The sequence below is a fragment of the Bison bison genome, unplaced genomic scaffold (genome assembly GCF_000754665.1).
Source record: "Bison bison bison isolate TAMUID 2011002044 unplaced genomic scaffold, Bison_UMD1.0 scf7180017864218, whole genome shotgun sequence".
In the NCBI taxonomy this organism is placed as follows: domain Eukaryota; kingdom Metazoa; phylum Chordata; class Mammalia; order Artiodactyla; family Bovidae; genus Bison; species Bison bison.
In genome coordinates, this window is record NW_011494790.1 from 4,175,795 (window position 1) to 4,183,154 (window position 7,360).

General features: G+C 35.6%; 1 protein-coding gene across 3 annotated transcripts in view; it reads right to left on the minus strand.

Moving 5' to 3' along the window:
• The window catches only part of ADAMTS6 (ADAM metallopeptidase with thrombospondin type 1 motif, 6), a 286,481-nt gene that overhangs the window by 116,546 nt on the left and 162,575 nt on the right, over positions 1–7,360 (minus strand). The gene's annotated exons all lie outside the window — the stretch shown is intronic.

Genomic DNA, 7,360 nt, shown 5'->3' on the forward strand with positions numbered 1-7,360 from the left:
ATAGCCAGGACATGGAAGCAACCTAGATGTCCATCAGCAGATGAATGGATAAGAAAGCTGTGGTACATATACACAATGGAGTATTACTCAGCCATTAAAAAGAATACATTTAAATCAGTTCTAATGAGGTGGATGAAACTGGAGCCTATTATACAGAGTGAAGTAAGCCAGAAGGAAAAATCACAGATTAATTTTTAATATTGTCTTCATAATTCTTTTTTCAATAGATAAAGTATATCTTTGTTTTTAAGTATATCTTCATTTTAATCAGACTTTTTAAAATAACTTACACAAATTCTATTACTAGAGAGTAGTGAGAAGGAAAGAATATGTGGAAAGGACACATATATTTATGACTCCCCAAAACATACGATAGCACAAACTTTAGAACTAATAGAGTCGCCGAGTAGGTAATTTCCTAGACCTAATGAAATATTCTAATAAAGAGTATTTTTTTTTTAAAGAGAGACTATGGGAATGTACAGGGAGTGATTTCTAAAATTATTATATCCCCAAAGAACAATCTAGCAATGTTATTTGCAGTTCATCATTGTAGCCCACTTTCATGAAAGGGAAATTTGGTTTTGAACAAATGCTGCTATTTATGTGCCATTTCCATAACTGATATATTTCAGATGTTATTTGGAGCTGTTCTGTCTTCTTGATTATGACTTCTCACTACCCCACTGCAGCACAGGAGAATTACATTTAACTGTAATGCTGGCAATTTAAAATATTTCATTTTGTTCACACATACGAGGTGGCTCAGTGGGTAAAGAATCTGCCTGCAATGCAGGAGACATGGGAGCTACGGGTTCAATCCTTGGGCCAGGAAGATCTCCTGGAGAAGGGCATGGCAACCCTCTCTAGTATTCTTGACTGCAGAATCCCATGGACAGAGGAGCCTGGAAGGCTACAGTCTATGGAGTTGCAAAGAGTCAGACACAACTAAAGTGGCTGAGCATGCATGCACATATTAATCTATCAGATTTTAAAATAAGCTGTCCAACATATACCAAAATAAAGTGTTTGAACAGAATGGCCAAAAAAGATTACTTTGGAGAAAATACTGCAAAATTTTAGGTATTTTTAATATATGCTCACCAACTAGCAGGAGGCAGTGTTCAAAAGCATCCCTAAGAAAAGAAATGCAAAAAAGGCAAAATGGTTGTCTAAGGAGGCCTTACAAATAACTGAGAAAAGAAGAGAAGTGAAAAGCAAAGGAGAAAGGGAAACATATACCCATCTGAATGCGGAGTTCCAGAGAACACTAAGGAGAGATAAGAAAGTGTTTTTAAGTGAATGATGCAAAGAAATAAAGGAATATAATAGAATGGGAAAGACTAGAGATCTCTTCAAGAAAATTAGAGAATACTAATGGAACAGTCCACGCAAAGATAGGAACAATAAAGGACAGAGACAGTATGGACCTAACAGAAATAGAAGATATTAAGAAGAGGGGGCAAGAATACACACAAGAACTATACCGAAAAGATATTAATGACCCAGAAAATCACGATGGTGTGATCACTCACCTAGAGCTAGACATCCTGGAATGTGAAGTCAAGAGGGCCTTAGGAAGCATCATTACAAACAAAGCTAGTGGAGGTGATGCAATTCCAGCTGAGCTATTTTAAATCTAAAAGATGATGCTGTTGAAGTGCTACACTCAATATGCCATCAAATTTGGAAAACTCAGCAGTGGCCACAGGACTGGAAAAGGTCAGTTTTCATTCCAATCCCAAAGAAGAGCAACACCAAAGAATGTTCAAACTATTGCATAATTGCACTCATTTCACACACTAACAAAGTAATGCTCATAATCCTCCACACTAGGCTTCAAAATACGTGAACCAAGAACTTCCAGACATTCAAGATGGGTTTACAAAAGGCAGAGGAATCAGAGATCAAATTGCCAATATGTGTTGGATCACAGAAAAAGCTAGAGAATTCTAGAAAAACATCTACTTCTGTTTCATTGATTATGCTAAAGCCTTTGACTTTGTGGATCACAACAAACTGTGGAAAATTCTTAAAGAGATGGGAATACCAGACCACCTGACCTGCCTCCTGAGAAACCGGTATGCAGGTCAAGAAGCAATAGAACTGGACATGAACAATGGACTGGTTTAAAATTGGGAAAGGAGTATGTCAAGGCTATCTATTGTCACCCTGCTTATTTAACTTATATGCAGAGTACATCATGTGAAATGCCAAGTTGGATGAAGCACAAGCTGGATTCAAGATTGCCAGTAGAAACATCAATAACCTCAGATATGCAGATGACACCACCCATATGGCAGAAAGCAAAGAGGAACTAAAGAGCCTCTTGACGAAGATGAAAGAGGAGAGTGAAAAAGCTAGCTTAAAACTCAACATTCAAAACACGAAGATCATGGCATCTGGTCTCATCACTTCAAGGCAAAAAGATGGGGTAACAGTGGAAACAGCGGCGGACTTTATTTTCTTGGGCTCCAAAATCACTGTGGACGGTGACTGCAGCCATGAAATTAAAAGATGGTTGCTCCTTGGAAGAAAAGCTGGGATAAACCTAGATAGTGTATTAAAAGGCAAAGACATTAGTTTGCCTACAAAGATTCGTATAGTCAAAGCTATCGTTTTTCCAGCAGGCATGTACGGATGTGAGAGCTGGACAATAAAAAAGGGAGAGTGCCAAAGAATTGATACCTTTGAACTGTGGTGTTGGAGAAGACTCTTAAGAGTGCCTTGGACAGCCAGGAGATCAAACCAGTCAATCCAAAGGAAATCAACCCTGAATATTAATTGGAATGGCTGATGCTGAATCTCCAACAGTTAGGCTACCTGATACATACAGCCAACTCATTGGAAAAGATCCTGATGCTGGGAAAGACTCAAGGCAGGAGGAGAATGGACAACAGAAGATCAGATGGTTGGACGGCATTTCTGAATCAACGGACACGAGTTTTAGCAAATTCCGGGAGATGGTGAAGGACAAGGAAGCCTAGCATGCTGCAATCCATGGGGTTGCAAAAGAGTCAGACACGACTGAGCAACTGAACAACAACAAACTAGCATCATTAGTGACATTAAAAGTTTTCAATTTAAACTGGAAACAATATCTATAATATATAAATTTGCAATAAGAACATATTAATCTGGCGTGTACAGATACATTTATATGCAACATTCAATTCTATTGCTATTATTCCCCAACTGCTCTTTTATTCTCAAAGCATAAATGTACAAACTTATGCCACATATCATAAGAAAAAAAATTATAACTGTTTATGGTGATATATATTAACTATATTTATTGTCACGATAATTTTGCAATATGCACAAATATTGAATCATTATGTTGTACACCTGAAACTAATATTATGCTATTTGTCAACTGTATCTTAATTAAAACTTTTTAAAAATAATTTTTGCCACATAAACACAATTCAGAAATACAATAGTAACATAATGAATTCACTAGTTAATCACTGCTACAAACAGAGATGCCCCACAGAACACAGCAAAAAGGAAGGATTTTCCGGGGCCCCTCTTTAAGGTGTTTCACTCCACCAGGCAGAGAAAGAAACAAAATTTATATTAGACTTTTAAAATACTCTAAAAAATTCATCTATTATACCTAATTTATCTACTTTAAATCCCATGTGGAGAATTATTGAGCCAGAAGAAAGTTAAAACCCCAGAAAAGAAAAACATGTGCTGTGGATCATAATATAAAGATAAAACTTTCCTGTCCTACAATCCAACATATTACAAATTCCTCTTTCTTTCAAAGTTTCAGTTTCTATTTAAAGAGAAAGCTATTTGTACTAATTTATTCTTCCTTTTCTACAGGAGATGGTTTTTTACTATATGTTCCTAAACATATTCTCCTAGTTTATTTAAAAGCAATAGGATTAATATTCTACACTCTTAAAATATTATATCATATATCAAAAATACTCATATTCAAAGATAAATATATTCACAAAAACAGAAAAGCATTGTTAGGATAATGATTGAGAAATTACTAACAATGTTGTAATTCTTGACCATACTCCCAATATTTTATTATTTTAATTAGGTATAAGAGCTTCTCTGGTGGCTCAGACAGTAAAGAATCTTCCTGCAGTAAAGAATCTACTTGGATTCGATCCCTGGGTTGGGAAGATCCCTTGGAGAAGGGAATAGCTACCCACTGCAGTATTCTTGCTTGGAGAATTCCATGGATAGAGGAGTCTGGCAGGCTATAGTCCCTGGGATTACAAAGAGTCGGACACAACTGACTAACATTTTCATTAGGTCTAAATCTTACTTTAGACAGAAGAAAAGAAGCCTAAAGTTTCTTTAGACAGAACTATGCAAAGAAAATCCTATCATTGTAAAGGACAATATTCATAGTATCTATTAGGAAAACACACTATTTAGTCAAGTTATAGAAACTCTATTGATATTTTCCAAAAGTTTCTTGAAAACCTCTACCTTAAAATGGCAACTGCTTAAGATATTCTTTCCAAAAATGTAATCTCAAGATTCTACAATAGAGTCCTCTGATAAAGCACTCATATGCTTCAGGGAATAACACATTTTGAAAGTTTGATTCCCACTCTTAAAAAAAGAATTTATTATTTTAGTGGGCTCCTGGGAATTTGAATCTGCTAGGTATTAACTTCTCACATATTGCTGTTTAAAGTATGGGACAAGAAATCCACGTATGGGGAAACTCTCAAGATGTTAAACTAGTCTTGGAGGAGACTCTGCAGAGTTTTCAAATAGACTTCTCATCTAAAATATCAGCCTGAATAAGAAAGACTTTGAAATCCGAATTAAGAACACCAAGATAAAAAATACTGTCTTGGAAGACAAAAAAAAAAAAGGAAATTTTATTTCTTACTGAGAGAGCAAGAGGTACATTTTCTGGAAGAATTTGAGAACAAGTTCACACTTTGAGAAATACCCTTTTCTCTTTAAACTGAATCCTACACCATGGTTAATATATTTACATATGAATATCAGTTCCAATTGCATATGTATATCAATTGCTGAATAAGCATCAAAAGGTAGGTCCCAACCTCTAATTAAATTAAATGAATACTGAAACATTTTTACTCTTGGAGAAATTGTATAACAATCATAGTAGGTGGGTTAATTTCCCTAAATACAATATATAAGGTGACAGAGTATAGAACACGGCTGGGTGACTGAACAATGAACAACATAGTACAGTAAGTGTGAGGCACTGATGACTGTTTTTTGATTACCCACCAGCCTAGCTTTAGAAGAACAGAGTTCTCTTTCACATATGCATTATTCTTCATAGGATAAGTTAAGATTTTTTTTAAGATTAGTTTCACAACCTCTATGAACTAATAAATAATTGCCTATTTCTTACAGCAATCAATTCCCTTCAGTAAACCTATAATTCATTTGAGAAGGCTCTCTATGAGAAACTGGGGTCTTAATGTTTGCCCTTGAAATTAAAGGAGAGAGAAGTCCTCAACAATCTCCATTAAGGGAAATTTCTGTTATATTACACTGAAAATTGGAAATGATATTTCTAACCTCATAGGATCAACATTTAACCAGTTAGGAGAATTGCATGGTAAAACAAGTAACAGTTTATTTCCCATTCATTCAAGAATTTTGTTGAGCATCCACGATTAACCAGGTAATATAGTTAGTGTTATGAAAAAATAATACTATCACTTAGAATTTATGAGAAACAGAAGAAGGTAGGATAAAATTAGACATGTAACCCAACTGCCATGAATTGGTAATGCTCTGTGATAAAGTCTTTAATATTCTAGAAAGAGATTAGAAGAATGCTATCAATATGGTTAGATTTTTCACTAATTTTTAATTTTAATGAACTGTCCTTATTTATTAAATTTTACTGTTTTTACTTTCTAAGTTTCACAAAAGACTGTAAAATTTCTCAGTGCAAGGTATGTATGCTTATGGAAATCTTTATAAAAATGTTCCTACTAGGGAAATGTGAGAGTTAGCACCCCTATGTTGGTGTGTTAATTTTTGGAGAAAATTTTTCCTAACATCCAAAATCTAAGTTTGTGACCCCCCCCTCATTAAGCAAATGTGTGTTTAGATATAGCTCTGTGTTTACCAATGCCTTTAATAACCAATTGTTTCTTACAGCCCACTACTACCTTCTGAATTCAACTTCTTTCTTCCAGCATACATTCTTTAGTAGTTAAAATAGCAAGTTGGAAGTGGTCAAATAGGAGATGGCAAGAGTGAACATCGACATTCTAGGAATCAGCAAACTAAGATCTACTGGAATGGGTGAAATTAACTCAGTTGATCATTATATCTACTACTGTGGGCAGGAATCTCTTAGAAGAAATGGAGTAGCCATTATAGACAACAAGAGTCTGAAATGCAGTACTTGGATGCAATATCAAAAATGACAGTATGATCTCTGTTCATTTCCAAGTTTGCAAACCATTCAATAGCACGGTAATCCAAATCTATGCCCCAACCAGTAATGCTGAAGAAGCTGAAATTGAACGGTTTTATGAAGACCTACAAGACCTTCTAGATATAACAGCCAAAAAATATGTCCTTTTCATTATAGGTATCTGCAATGAAAAAGTAGGAAGTCAAGAAACATTTGGAGTAATAGGCAAATTTGGCCTTAGAGTACAGAATGAAGCAGGGCAAATGCTAATAGAGTTCTGCCAAGAGAATGCACTGATCATAGCAAACACCCTCTTCCAACAACACAAGAGAAGACTCTACAAATGGACATCAATCGATGGTCAACACCGAAATCAGATTGATTATATTCTTTGCAGCCAAATATGGAGAAGCTCTATACAGTCAGCCAAAACAAGACCGGCAGCTGATTGTGGCTCAGATCATGAACTCCTTATTGCCAAATTCAGACTGAAAGTGAAGAAAGTAGGCGAAACCATTAGACCATTCAGGTATGACCTAAATCAAATCCCTTATGATTATGCAGTGGAAGGGAGAAATAGATTTAAGGAACTAGTTCTGATAGAGTGCCTGATGAACTATGGACGGAGGTTGGGACATGGTACAGGAGACAGGGATCAAGACCATCTCTAAGAAAAAGAAATGCAAGAAAGCAAAATGGCTGTCTGAGGAGGCCTTACAAATAGCTGTGAAAAGAAGAGAAGCAAAAAGCAAAGGAGAAAAGGAAAGATATACCCATTTGAATGCAGAGTTCCAAAGAATAGCAAGGAGAGATAAGAAAGCATTCCTCAGCGATCAGTGCAAAAAATAGAGGAAAACAATAGAATGGGAAAGACTAGAGATCTCCTCAAGAAAATTAGAGACACCAAGGGAACATTTCATGCAAAGATGGGCTCGATAAAGGACAGAAATGGTATGGACCTAACAG